We start from the raw sequence: 15,690 nt of genomic DNA, 5'->3' as shown, positions 1-15,690 counted from the left end.
TCTATTGTGTCATTTAAAGCTTGTGTTTCCTTATGAAATTTCTGTCTGGATGATCTGTCCATTGGTGTAAGTGAGGTGTTAAGGTCCCCCACTATTATTGTGTTACTGCCAATTTCCACTTTTATAGCTGTTAACATTTGCCTTATGTATTGAGGTGCTCCTATGATGGGTGCATATCTATTTATAATTGTTATATCTTCTTCTTGTATTGATCCCTTGATCATTATGTAGTGTCCTTCCTTGTCTCTTGTAGAATTCTTTATTTTAAAGTCTATTTTATCTGATATTAGTATTGCTACTCCAGCTTTCTTTTGACTTCCATTTGCATGAATATTTTTTTCCATCCCCTCACTTTCAATCTGTATGTGTCCCTAGGTCTGAAGTGGATCCCTTGTAGACAACATATATCTGGGTCTTGTTTTTGTATCCACTCAGCAAGTCTGTGTCTTTTAGTTGGAACATTTAATGCATTCACATTTAAGGTAATTATCAATATGTATGTTCCTATTACCATTTTCTTAAGTGTTTTGGGTTTGTTTTTGTAGGTCATTTTCATCTCTTGTATTTTCCACTTTAAAAAGGTCTTTTAGCATTTGTTGTAGAGCTGGTTTGGTGGTGCTGAATTCTCTTAGCTTTTGCTTGTCTGTAAAGCTTTTGATTTCTCTGTCACATCTGAAAGAGGTCCTTGCTGGGTAGAGTAATCTTGGTTGTAGGTTCTTCCCTTTCATCACCTTAAATATATTGTGCCACTCCCTTCTGGCTTGTGGAGTTTCTGCTGAGAGAGCAGCTGTTAACCTTATGGGAGTTCCCTTGTATGTTATTTGTCATTTTTCCCATGTTGCTTTTAATAATTTTTATTTGTCTTTAATTTTTGTCAGTTTGTTTACTATGTGTCTCGGCATGTTTCTCCTTGGTTTTATCCTGTATGGGATTCTCTGTGCTTCCTGGACTTAAGTGGCTATCTCCTTTCCCATGTTAGGGAAGTTTTTGACTATAATCTCTTCAAATATTTTCTCAGGTCCTTTCTCTCTCTCTTCTCCCTCTGGGACCCCTATAATGTGAATGTTGGTGTGTTTATTGTTGTCCCAGAGGTCTCTTAAGCTGTCTTCATTTCTTTACATTCTTTTTTCTTTATTCCGTTCCATGGCAATGATTTCCACCATTCTGTCTTTTAGGTCACTTATCTGTTCTGCCTCAGTTATTCTGCTATTGATTCCTTCTAGTGTATTTTCCATTTCAGTTATTGTATTGTTCATCTCTGTTTGTTTGTTCTTTAATTTTTCTAGGTCTTTGTTAAACATTTCTTGCATCTTCTTGTTCTTTACTTCCATTCTTTTTCTGAGGTCCTGGATCATCTTCACTATATTAATTATTTTGAATTCTTTTTCTGGAAGGTTGTGTATCTCTACTTCATTTAGTTGATTTTCTGGGGTATCTTGTTCCTTCATCTGGTACATAGTCCTCTGCCTTTTCATTTTGTCTATCTTTCTGTGAATGTGATTTTCGTTCCACAGGCTTGTTCTTCTTGCTTCTGCTGTCTGCCCTCTGGTGGATGAGGCTATCTAAGAGGTGTGTGCAAACTTCCTGATAGGAGGGACTGGTGGTGTGTAGATCGAGGTGCTGTTCTGGTGGGCAAAACTTAGTAAAACTTTAATCCACTTGTCTGCTGATGAGTGGGGCTGAGTTCGCTCCCTGTTGGTTGTTTGGCCTGTGGTGACCCAGCACTGAAGCCTACAGGCTCTTTGGTCAGGCTACTGGTGGACTCAGGGAGGGCTTACATCAAGGAGTACTTCCCAGAACTTCTGCTGTCAGTGCCCTTGTCCCCACGGTGAGCAACAGCCACCCCCCGCCTCTGCAGGAGACCTGCCAACACTAGCAGGGAGGTCTGGCTCAGTCTCATATGGGATCACTGCTCCTCCCCACTGGGTCCTATGTGCACAGTATTTTATGTGTGCCTTCTAAAAGTGGAGTCTCTGTTTCCCCCAGTCCTGTCAAAGTCCTGCAATCAGTTTGATTCTCTGGGAATTCCTCCTCCTGTTGCCAGACTTCCAGGTTGGGAAGCCTTATGTGGGGCTCAGAACCTTCACTCCAGTGGGTGGACTTCTGTGCTATATTTGTTCTCCAGTATGTGAGTCACCCACCCAGTGGCTATGTCTTTTGACTTTATCATGATTGTGCCCCTCTACCGTCTGATTGTGGCTTCTCCTTTGTCTTTGGATGTGGGGTATCTTTTTTGGTGAGTTCCAGTGTCTTCCTGTTGATGATAGTTCAGCAGTTAGTTGTGATTCTGGTGCTCTCGCAAGAGGAAGTGAGCGCATGTCCTTCCACTCCACCATCTTGAACCAATCTCCAGAACCTATAGATTTTTAAATGACACAAGTGATGAATCGAACTAAATCCTCTGTGTAGATCCTAAGAAACAAACTGAAACAAAAGAAAACACTTAAGTGTTTGAATAGTGATAGTGATAGTGAGGTTTGAATAGTGATAGGATATTTGGTAATATTAAGGAAATGTTAAAGATTATTGTGAATTTTTCTTTTAGATGTGAAAATGTATTGTCATGATTTAAAAAGGACTGCTGTCTTTTAGAGACACACTCTGAAGTATTTAAAAATGAAATATGTCTTGGATTTGCTTTAAAATTCATGGTGGATTTGCCATGAGTTGATAATTATTTAAGCTGGGTCTTGGGTACATGCATGATAGATAGACTCATTTCTCTATTTTTGTATGATTTAGACTTTTCCATAATAAAAAGTAAAAAAATAACTGTTTTTTGTTTTGTTTTGTTTTTTAGCAAAATACCTAAATAGTCCAGTATGGTTTTCTTATATGAAAGCTTGGTCTGGAATTGAGCACTTGTCATTCATTAGTCAATTATTTGCTCTATCAGTTACATATGCTCTTTCCCAAACCACTCTAAAACTTAGAGGCTTAAAATAACAACAGTCATTTATTTTGGTCCCCAATCTGCAATGTGGGCAAGGCTGGCAGGGACAGCTCTTCTTTGTTCCATGCAACATGGAATAAAGGAAGTTAGTTGGGGTCTGAAGGATTTACTTTCAGGATGACTCGTTCATATTGGCTGTGTTAAAGAAAAAACTATTCAGTGACATTTGTTAATGTTGGTAAGGCATAGTTTATTCAGGACTATCACCATAAGGATGGGAACTATTGCAGTGGGCTTTAACACTGGGGGAGAAAGTTTGGGCTCAACTCTGAATACAGCACATGCAAGTGGAAATTTGTAGCCAAGGAAAAGGGTTGAGGGCAGTGGATGGAAATTTACTAAGAGGAAACATCAGTGGTAAGGGGGATACTGGCTAAACTAACCTAACAGGATTCCCACTGAAGACAGGCCAGGGTGATCAGACATCACCTGGGTAATGATGGCAGATGAGAAACCTGATCAGATATCAAGGGTGATCAGATATCAGGGGTAGAGGAGGTTCTGGTTAAACTGACTTAGGAGGGTCCTTCCTAAAACTAGATTTTACAAGGAAGTGCACAGACAGGCCCAGGAAAAAGTTCAGGAGCCTGACTAAAGTTTGTTCAAGCAAAGAATCTTTGTCAGCTGGCAAGATGGTGCTGGCTGTCAGTTTAGGAGTTCAGCCAGGGCTGTGAGCTGGGGCCTTTAGTTCCTTTCTATATGAGCTACTTGAGCTTCCGAGGGGTATGGTGGCTATGTTCCAAGAGCAAGAGTCCCAAGAGACAGGAAGTAGAAATTGCCAGTTTCTTAAGGTCTGAGCACAAAAGCACAGCAGCATTTCCTCTGGCTGTGGGTCAGGCAATCACATAGACTAGATTCAAGAGAGAGGAACATAGACCCACCTCTCAACAGGAGAATGTCAAGAATTTTGAGGCCATGTTTTAAAATTGACCTACCAGCCTTCTTTACAGTCCATCACAGAACCTCAGGACAGGTGTCAAACTATGGAACTGTCTTATGGAAATGACTAGAATGAATGTTACTGATGTTTGGGGCTGGAAATATAAGTGGCTCTCCTGATGGTAGGCCCGGCCTATGTGTACAGATGAGTGTAGTCTTCACATAGATAGCATTCAGGTTAAGGTAAGAAAGGGTGAAACGAATCACTGGAATTGTTTGGCATGGCTGGAAGTTAAATATGGAGGCAAGGAAGGTAATCTATTGCTGAAGCCCTGAAAGTAACTGCCCTCCCAATATCCCAGCTGATTCATAGAAATGTCCTCAACTGGCTGGGCCATCAGGAACTGGCCTCTCATTCCTTTTTTCTACTCTAGTTTTGTGATAGTGCCAAGTAGTCACTGCCACCCACTTTTGCCCATGAATGTGTATAGAAACGAGATTTGGAAGTAGGGTGACAGGTTGACAACAGACACATTTTTGGACCAGATCAAAGACTAAAAAAGTGACTGGGGCAAGTGTGGGTAAAAGGTAAGGGGTAGTTGGTGTACTCCTTGGTTTATACCAGACAAGGAAAAACTTATATTTTCCACCACAAGTCTGAATACATTCATCCACCTAAAGTGTTCTCAAGGTTAGAACCACAAGTAAATAATGATTTGAAATATAAATTTTTCGTCTGAGACTTTTTTTAGGCTAATTTTTAACTATGTTTTGTGCCAACCATATTTTCTGGGAATCTTTTTCCGTTTAACTGATTTCCATCCACCATTAAGGAATTATTTTAATTGATACATTTGCTTTGTTACCTGCTTCTGATGGAACTGTCATTTTAGGCACCTCTAGATTCAGTTGTCCGTTAGACGTACATTAAGTATATCCCATGAATTGTACTTGGCCTTAGAGATCCTGGCTATTGAGATTTTAAATGAAAAATATATTTCATGAGAGAGGTCCAACAATGCTGTGGGAACACAGTGAAGAGGAATAAGCTTTGCCTTGGGAAGTTGAGGAAAGCTGCATAGAGCAGGTGACATTTGAGCTGAATCCTGATGGATGGTTAGGGGCCCGCTAGTTGGAGAGAGAAGAAATAACATGTTCAAATGTCCAGAGTTGTGAAAAATTCATGGTATGTTGTGTGATAGAGAGAAGTTTGATGAACTGACTCAATGGGGAGCAATGTGATTGGTGAGGTGCTCTTTCTCTTGTCATTTTTTTTTCTGATCTAGACTGAGAAGAAAAAATTCCAGAGAAGTAAAGCACTCTTCATCACAGACGAAAATCAGCCCCAGTAAGAATCCCCCATGCCTGTCTTGGGTACTGTAAAGAACCACATATGCTGTACCAAGGAGTTTGAACTTCCACTTACAGGCAAAGGAGTGGGTGACTTTAAGCAGGTGGATGAAATGATCGTATATCTTGGACAAGGCAGTGGCTAGGAGGGGATGGGCTATATAGATGTGACAGAAATGGAGGAGGCAGAGTCAACATAATTTACTGTTTTATTGTTTAAGGAGGAGACTGAAAGAGAGAAAGGGAGGCATTGAATTTGGACACTTGGTACTATGATGATGTCATTTGCGGACAAACAAGGAGGAGATTTTTGGAGGAGTGGGCAATGAAAGAGACGATGGGCTAGTGATACCTGAGGAGTCTGAAGTATGTCCAGGTATTGTTATGGGTCAGATGCCCAGGAGAGGTCACGTTGAAGTTTGTGTGCATGTAAGGCAGTAACTGTTGAAGTCGTGGAAACAGATATCTTTTAACATTCTTTTCTTTCCAAAATATTTTGAACTTAACTCCTTCATTCTATTTAAGATAATGCTTGTGTACTTTACGTATCTTTCTGGACTTTAAATTGAGTTTTAAATAGATTCTGTACAATTTGGTTGATTTGACAATATATCAGTACTTCTCAGAACGTTGCTTCCCGATAACTCTTTTGAAGATGGTTTGGGGAAGTCACGTCCTTTTAATGGTTATATACTCTCCTTTTAATCTCCGGGTTCAATGGTGCTTCACCCGTTCTTACCTCATTCCCTTGACAAACATTTTTTTTTCTTTCAATTTTCTCTTTCTTTTCATTCTCTTGACTCTTACGAATGATTATCTTTAGTCTAAGCCTTTTCTCACTCTGTTGTATGTCCCAGAAACCAGTCATTCTTAGTCATCTTAAGATTTCTCTTTAAGAAATGCTTCTTTCCTTTTTCCATATTGGTGACCACAGGCCTCTGGTTACTATTACTTGTTTTGGAATTAAATGAGTTTACATTGTTGAAGAATTCTCTGCAACCTATCGCCATTATTCATCTCCTTATAGAAATGCCAGTAGAAGTTATAGGAAAGTTGTAGCTATTATATCCTGTGCTCCACTGGGCATGTTGGTTTCAGTAGCAATAGCAGCAGTAAACAAAGACCTGTATATGTTCCAAGTACAACTTTAAGGGTGATATATATATAAAGTCACTTGATACTTACTGCAGTACCATCAGGTAGGTATTATTATTATTCCCACTTTACAGCTGAGGAAAGTAAGACACATCGAATATGATGTCCAAGGTATCCAAACTAGTGAACCGTCAACAACCAGATTCCTCTCTGTACACCAAACCTGCCTTTTGCTTCATCACCTTGGTACCCATAGGTTGTTCTTGTTCAATCATAATGTCTTGCAAACATGCAGCACTGTTTTTTAAGTACTGTGGGTGCTTGGCACCTTTTCTAAAATCTAGATAATGTCACAATCACATAAATGCAGTAGGTAGTCTCATTTACCTAGGTCAAACTCACAAATACTATGGATGACTTGTCATAGGAAACAAGTCCTTGAATTTGACCTCTGTGAGCTCCATGTATGCTCATCACCTGTGGCTTTTTCTCCTAAAATCCCATGTGGCTGAGGAACTTTTATTGAAACCTCATTCAATGATTTAGAGGAAGTCAGTGAACACTTCCTGTTAACTCTGCCTTCCCAGTGTCAAAAATATGCAAAAGCATAGATGAACACTGTGATGTTTGTTGTCTAAGACACTTTTCTGAAAGTATCTATAGAAACTACCCTTCTGAATTATCCTGGGGATTTAATTGGATGGGTAGTCTATTATTGGTCATTCTGATTACAGCATAAATTACTATGACCACTAAGCCCTGATCAGTATTATGAAGCTTATACTTCTTTTTGTTAGGTGGCCAAGGGTGATCTGTTTAAAATATATTCCCTGATGAATATTTCATATTCTATCACCGTGCAGCCAAATGACACTTCTGTGTGAAAATTTGGAAATAGCAAATTTACTATTTTTTGGAGAGTCATGGTAATTAATAAACATGACTTTTTTTTTTGCAATGTGTCTATTATGCTTAACTATTTAAGAAAAATCTTTGCTTTTTAATGTCTTTTTTTAAAAAACATCTACATACAAAAATAAACTTACTGTGCCAATATATTGCACTTGACCAATTTCAGTTACTGGTTATGAGAGAAACCATTTCAAGAGCAGTATCAAAATTCTATACATTCTATGAATTGTATTTCTGATGGTGGGAGTTGAAATGTGAATGGTCAGTAAAGATTTCTTCTATTTTCTGATTCTATCAGCTGCGTTAAAGGCAAAAATCATGTGGTCCACTTTCTTATTATTATCGGAAACAAGATCATCTAGAATATTTTTCTCTCTCTTTTTTAAATCTTATGATTCTCCAAAGTATATCAATCACTGCATTACATCTTATTTTTCATTAAAAAAAAATTGCCAGGGGTTCTCTTTCAATTTTGGTCAAACAACTCTGTACTTGATTGCTTTAGGTCAAATCCACATAGAGTTTCTGAAGTGGGCTCCACGCTGTCTCCGTACCTGAGAGAATACTAGATTTCCTGCTTCCTCATTTACATGAGTTCTCAAAGTCAGCATTTTGCTAATGACTTATAATGAAAACGATCCTTTTAAAAGGAATGTCTTGCTATTGCTATGGGCAGGAGGCATTTTGGGTGACTGAACAGTTTAAGCCATCTTTCTATTTGAGAATAAATGATGAACGGGAATTTGAATGGGTTACCAAGTTATAAATTAATCTTGAGGTACTCAACTGATTGTAAACCACCTGAGCTTTCCTCTCAGCTTTTAAATCATATGATATCAATCTTTGCTCATTTTCCTCTGGGTAATTTGTTATTATGCTTATGGTAACCAACTCCACGAGACATTAACCGGCAATCCACATTACCAGTGGGTATACATTACAGTGCTAAAATAAAAATAAACTCATTGAAGAAATAGCTGGAGACCTCAACCATGCTTTTCCGTCTGCAAAATGGCATGACAGTTCGGGGATTTGTAACTGAAAATAAATGTAATTATGTCACTACCTTGCTGCTGCTAATTAGTGCCTGAGATGTGTATCAAGAGGGCAGCAGAGACCCGAGGTGGAAAAGAGGGCTCATTACAAAGCAGGATGAAGAAGTGGGCTGCCTCTCTCCCTCTTACTATCTGAAGGAACATTTAAATTAGATCCTGGAAATTCCCCTTTCTGTTTATATTAGCGAGATATTTTTGTCTTGTCTTTAGTGGAATAGGGAAACAGCTATATAACATTTTGCATCGCCTGCATGAAATGTTTTGCATACCTGTAACCTTTCAATTAATGTTATTTATGTTTCAATAAACCGCCATGCTACTTTTCCAGATGTTCTAATCCTTCATGTAAATGAATTTATTAGATCCAGCCACCAGACTCAATGAAATCTGCCAAATTCACTGTCTGGGCCACATACCATGGCGTTTAAGCTATATTTGCATAAGCTTGTTCTGTAAGTGTAATCTTATGTATCATCTGCAGAGTTAAAGTTTCACTAATGTAAATCCCTGACAAATCAAATACAGATGTAGCTTTTTGCCCTCAGGGTTGAGCCTGTCAATTCTCTGCTCTCACATCGACCTCCTCCTCTTGGCTTGGGCACCCCATCCTCAACGTTTGTTTTTTTTTTCAAGAAGACTAATCTTTTAAAATTGTTTATGTAAATACATTGCAGGTACTAAACATGGTAGTGAACAATGGTTGCCCTGATCTTGTTTTCGTCATTCTGCAGACTGAAATAAGTTTGGCAAGTCATTTGAGGGGAGGTGGCTGTACCACCTGGAAAAATTTGCCCTGCCAATCAGTGGATGGCAGACAGATTGTTTCAGTTTGCCTAGAGATGTTTTAGATAAGGAGGAGTCAAGCTCAATAAATGGATTAATGTCAGCCGGCAAATTCCATAACGTGGCCAAGGTAAATTCAATAATGGGCCAATAGGGAAGCGGAGGGGTTGGCTTGAAGAGGCTGGAGTGGGGTTGGGGGAAGGGTCCATCTATTCGTGCCCAGTCTTTTTGGTTATTGTCACAACCTCAGTGAAATGCAGGCTTCTACTTTAGTTTCAGTGATTAGCTTCACAAACTCTTGACAGGTTTAAGCCCTGTATAAAAAGAGGGAAAATATGACTGCTGAATGTGGAAGGTGTTAGTGTTCTTTGGGTTTGTTTTTGATTATTTTAAAGTCTAAATATGTTTCCTCTGCTGGTGCCCAGTTGCTATTTATTTGGCTTTAGCCTTTGATCCCCCTTATGCTGGCACATCATAAAAAACATATTCCTGCTCAAGTCTTATATTATGTAGTTTGTTTCTGCTCAGGGTGTTCACCAGGCAGGGCTGTACCCACTGAATAAACCTCTCTTTGTTTTTGATAGATAGACTCCAGGTGTTTATCGCTATAAGTTAGTAATGGAGTGAACCGCAAGAAGCTAACTGGAAAAAGAAGGAATTGAGGAAAATTCTGAGTTTGATAATTTAGGAGTCTGCCTTCTGGCAAAACGCTCAAGGGAATAAATAGTCTAAGAAAAGGGGGCCTTGCTTCTGCTTCCTAATCTAGTTGGATGAAATTGGGGTTTTAGTAGGCATAGATGTTCATTCATTTTATTTCTTCTGTGAGTTTCTCTGAAAGTGGCCCACAAGCCTTTTTTCCCCCGTGCATTTTCATCATGGTACTGAAATGAATAATGATGGTGATTCCAGAAGAGATTACTGATATGTATTCTTGATCTCAGCTAGAGGGATTAATGCCAGAAGCAATTTTCTACCTGTGGTAACTTTTTCTTTCCTCTTTTGAGGTGGGAGGACAGGGGACAGCAATAATATTGGCATGAATGTCTAATAACTAGTGAAAGTAATCAGAACAGTTCCCCTCTTTTCCTTTTCAATTGGAATTCTTATTTTTGCATTTCTTTTCTGTTCAAACAGGCATGCTTTTAGGGGGTTAGAGGGCAATTTAAGGACATTTTGTGACTGTGAACAAGATTATTGAAAAGTTTGCCCATTTGGAAATGTCTATTTTCCTTTCTCTGTTTATACAAACATATATGGTTCCTTCTGTGTTAAGGATCAAAGCTATATTTTGGACACCTTCAGGACCCAAGAACTAAGGTCAAGTCCTCTGGGAAATGCAAATTTGCTATCAGTAAACTCAGACTCCTGATTTTTCATAAATTATTTTTTCATCTGGTCTAAGTATTACAGTCTTAGGCATAATAAAAATTTGTGGGCAAATAAGAAGATTTTGGGGTTAAAAAAGCATTCAGACAAAGTGTATTAAAAAAAGATACAGAGTCTAAGGAATATACATTCCATAAAGTACTACTATGATGAAATAAGAAAGTAGTACTTTAAGAAAATTTTGAGCATGTGCTAGACATTGTTCTAATATCTTTCCATGAGTTAAGACATTTAATTCTCCCACTGACTGATCTATGAGGTAGTCACTAATATTATCTTTATCTATTGAGGAGGAAACTGAGGCATAAAGTACTCAGCTTGTTTGCTCCAACAACAAGAGAATGGCATAGACAGGAATAAATTATAGGCAGTTTGGCTCTAAAGTTTGGGTTTTGTGCCAGGTTTGTGTAAGATGCAAATAAGAATGGGTTAAATTTCCTAACTTCCAGAAATGTATGCTGCTTAAACAGAATTTCTAGTTAACAATATTTTATTTGAAGTGTTTAAGAGAAATAAGCTTCATAAAATGGATAATTGAATGCTAAATGTTCTATTATCTTGCTTGATGTTTTTACCACACAATGTATAGTGGGACTGACATGATACGTCAACTCAAAAGTTAACATGTTTGACTTTCTCTGCACAGAGTTTTATAATATCATTTAAAAATTCAATTTGTTGTCTACTTTCCATGTCTAAATAGTGTGAACAATAAATGTCTATATTTCATCTCAACCAAAAATAGTACTCATAGAAACACAATTTAAAGACACAAAAATCTATTCTTACTTTGATCTTTCCAGAGCAATAAGTTGTTTGCCCTTTCTTTCTTTCTTTCTTTTTCTTTCTCTCTCTCTCTCTCTTTCTTTTTCTGGACTACAGTGTTAATCCGATTGAAAGTCGTCAACCTCAAATTAGATTTTTTAATTCCCCAGATAAAAAATTAAGAAATTCCTATTTCTTTATTATCTTAGAAAGAAAGGGTAGCTATTAAGTAGAAATTGGAAAGAAAATCAGACCCTAAAGAAACTCTTCAGTTAGCTGTCCCAAAGGAAAAGGAATATTTAAGACACCAGCAATCAGGTTGGGCATTTGAGTCCTCTGTTTATGTGCCAATAAAAGGACTAGGTTGGCATTCTTTTAAATGAAGTTTTATTTTATTATTATTATTTTTCTGGCTGCACCACATGGCATCTTAGTTCCTGGACAAAGGATCGAACCCGTGGCCCCTGCAGTGGAAGCGTGGAGTCCTAACCACTGGACCACCAGGGAATTCCCTTGGTTGGCATTCTTAATAACCACACACCCCTACTTATTGAAAATACATTTTCCTGTTTGGAGCCATGTGGTTGAGAGGGAAGGATTGAGAAGGTAGCAAAAATTTTGTTTTTAGGATGCACTATTTGGAAGTACTGTGTTCTTGGGCCCTCTTCACAGACATTTCTGGATCCATTTATATTCTATTTACAAAGACACATAGTCCTTTTCGGACATGCTCCCACCTCTCTACTCCACAACACACAAATTGTTTAAGAGTGTACGTGAACAATGGCAGAATATGGCATTTCTTTCTTTCTTCTTTATGTTTCTCAGAATATATATGGTGGTATTTACATGTGTGTGGAGCAGGTCTTCAGGCATCTCTGTAAAGGTCAATACAAAGGGGTTGAAATTGCCCCTGGACAGTCCATGCAAGATGCCCTTTTAGGTACCTTGCCGTTCATGAGTTTTACCTGGCTAAAGCTTTTCCCAGGAGTGGACCTGGGCTTAGCATGTAGGTCAACAGAAAATCCGCCATTTAATCAGCTGGAGCCCTATCCAGCAGGCTTTGAACTTAACAATTCTCCCATGGAGCGTACACACAGCTGGTGCCAAAAGACCAAGGGTGGCTCCGAACAAGGCTAGGGTTGCCTGCTTATTTGCACCGTGATGAAGAGTCGAGGAATAAATCACTTCTTCTCTCACTCCAAGCTGCCGCCTACTGCAATGCCTCCCACAACAGTGATAACAACACCCACCACCAGGGCAGCAACACCAGCAGAAAGGTGCACACCCCTAGTCTCTCCTTGCGTTTATCGCTGCCTCCCCTTTTCCTCTCTAGCTGCCCAATTCTTATCATAGATTTTTGTCTCAAGAAACAATATTTGGAGAATAACACCCAAAGGATATGCATTTTATCCATGTCTTCAATTTTTCTAACATTTGCCAGTCTACCAGACAGTTGTATACTTTACCAAACTATTTTGTCATCTAGTGGAATTTACTGAACTGTATTTGGCATCATGCCCTCAGTAAGCACTGAGGCAGGTGAGGAGAAGCATTCATAAGAAATGATTGTAGTCTTTTTTTCTTTTAATTAAAATTATTTTATTTTATCTTTGGCTGCATTGAGTCTTTGTTGCTCTGCGTGGGCTTTCTCTGGTTGTGGTGAGTGGGGGCTACTCTTTGTTGCGGTACACAGGCTTCTCATTGCAGTGGCTTCTCTTGTCATGGAACACGGGCTCTAGGCATGAGGGCTTCAGTAGTTGTGGCACACAGGGTTAGTTGCTCCAAGGCATGTGGGATCTTCTCAGACCAGGGCTCGAACCTGTGTCCCCTGCATTGGCAGACGGATTCTTATCCATTGTGCCACCAGGGAAGTCCCTGTAGTCTTTATTGAATCAATGTTCTTAAGTGTGTTGTTTGTCAGTGTCTTCTTTGTGAGTCCCCAAAGAGATATTTCTGTTAAGCCTAGGCCAGGGAAGGCTGTCCTCCTGAACAACTCGTATATTTCTATCTTACAGACAGGAGGCATCTTATGACTGCTAACTCAACAAATATTCAAGTAAACAAAATCTTCTTAAGATCGTAGCAAGAATATGCAACTTTCATGTTGCTGCCAATTATTTCGTCAAACAAATGAGCTCCAATTCATTTGAAACAAAGCTGTTCTATCACTGATCATGAAACATGCCAAAGTCTTTAAATGCTGTGGGGAAAATTGTCTGGGTTTTGGCATTTCCATTCATGAGAGATATCTATGCTTCCAGGTAGATGAGAATGGTGATGATGATGATTTTTTTTTTTTAGGAGATTTTGTTTTTTTGTTTTTTCCTTTTTTAATCTACTCATATGATTTCAAGGATTTTTGCTTTTGGTTAATTAGTAAGAAATTGGAGGTACTGAGGAGGTAAATGGTAATTTAGAAATTCTGTTTTGCTAAGGCAGAGAAATTTATCAAAGTAAAGAAAGAAAATAAATCCCAGGGACTACCAGGCTCCAGAGATTCTACTGTAGTATTGAAATTTTAATTGGCTGATTTACTTTATATCAATTTCATTTGAATCAAAAAGGCATAGGCTTTAAATTGGGAAAGACTGGACTTTGAAAAATAAAGAACAAAAGACTTGAAAAATTAGGGACAAAAATTAACCTCAGTACCCATGGAATAGTGGTTCTGGATCAGCAGCCTCAGCATCACCATCACCTATGGACTTGTAAGAAATGCAGATTCATCTAAGACAATACAAACTCTGGGGGAGGGGCCAATAATCTTTTTAGTAAGGCCTGCCGGTGATTCTGATGCTCGATATAAAAGTTGGAGAACCGCTGCCCTAGAACAAATCTAAACTTACCCTATGATGATGGTACTGAGTCAAACATTCTCTCACCCAGAATGATTATTCATAGGCCTGATCTCTCAGAAGGAATTATCCCAGGCTATGGTATAAAAAAATACCACTTAAGGAAGTTTATAGCAATACAATCCTACCTCAAGAAACAAGAAAAATATCAAATAAACAACCTAAACTTACATCTAAGCAATTAGGGAAAGAAGAACAAAAAACCCCCAAAGTTAGCAGAAGGAAAGAAATCATAAAGATCAGATCAGAAACAAATGAAAAAGAAATGAAGGAAACAATAGCAAAGATCAATAAAACTAAAAGCTAGTTCTTTGAGAAGGTAAACAAAATTGATAAACCGCTAGCCAGACTCATCAAGAAAAAAAAGGGAGAAGACTCAAATCAACAGAATTAGAAATGAAAAAGGAGAAGTAACAACTGACCCTGCAGAAATACAAAGAATCATGAGGGATTACTACAAGCAACTATATGCCAATAAAATGGACAACCTGCAAGAAATGGACAAATTCTTAGAAAAGCACAACCTTCCGAGACTGAACCAGGAGGAAATAGAAAATATGAACAGGCCAATCACAAGTAATGAAATTGAAACTGTGATTAAAAAATATTCCAACAAACAAACACCCAGGACCAGATGGCTTCACAGGCGAATTCTATCAAACATTTAGAGGAGAGCTAACACCCATCCTCCTCACACTCTTCCAAAATATAGCAGAGGGAGGAACACTCCCAAACTCATTCTACGAGGTCACCATCACTCTGATACCAAAACCAAAGATGTCACAAGAAAAGAGAATGACAGGCTAATATCACCATTGAACATAGATGCAAAAATCCTCAAAAAATATGAGCAAACAGAATCCTACAGCATATTAAAAGGATCATACACCATGATCAAGTGGGGTTTATCCCAGGAATGCAAGGCTTCTTCAGTATACACAAATCAATCAATGTGATACCCCATATTAACAAACTGAAGGATAATAACCATGGGATAATCTCAATAGATGCAGAAAAAGCTTTCAACAAAATTCAACACCCATTTATGATAAAAGCTCTCCAGAAAGTAGACATAGAGGGAACTTACCTCAACATAATGAAGGCCATATATGATAAGCCCACAGCCAACATCATTCTCAATGGTGAAAAACTGAAACCATTTCCTCTAAAATCAGGAACAAGACATGGATGCCCACTCTCACCACCATTATTCAACATAGATTTGGAAGTTTTAGCCACAGCAATCAGAGAAGAAAAAGAAATAAAAGGAATCCAAATCAGAAAAGAAGTAAAACTGTCACTGTTTGCAGATGACATGATACTATACATAGAGAATCCTAAAGATGCTACCAGAAAACTGCTAGAGTTAATAAACGAATTTGGTAAAGTAGCAGGATACAAAATTAATGCACAGAAATCTCTTGCATTCCTATACACTAATGATGAAAATTCTGAAAGAGAAATTAAGGAAACATTCCCATTTACCACTGCAACAAAAAGAATAAAATACTTAGGAGTAAACCTACCTAAGGAGACAAAAGACCTGTATGCAGAAAACTATAAGACACCAATTAAAGAAATTAAAGATGGTACAAACAGATGGAGAGATATACCATGTTCTTGGATTGAAAGAATTAACATTGTGAAAATGACT

At 38.3% G+C, this 15,690-nt stretch overlaps 1 pseudogene; it reads left to right on the top strand.

Moving 5' to 3' along the window:
* The window catches only part of LOC116763368, a 106,037-nt pseudogene that overhangs the window by 79,030 nt on the left and 11,317 nt on the right, over window positions 1-15,690 (top strand).

This window comes from Phocoena sinus, chromosome 12 (genome assembly GCF_008692025.1).
Source record: "Phocoena sinus isolate mPhoSin1 chromosome 12, mPhoSin1.pri, whole genome shotgun sequence".
Taxonomy (NCBI): Eukaryota; Metazoa; Chordata; class Mammalia; order Artiodactyla; family Phocoenidae; genus Phocoena; species Phocoena sinus.
This window is presented reverse-complemented; position numbering and strand designations above follow the sequence as displayed.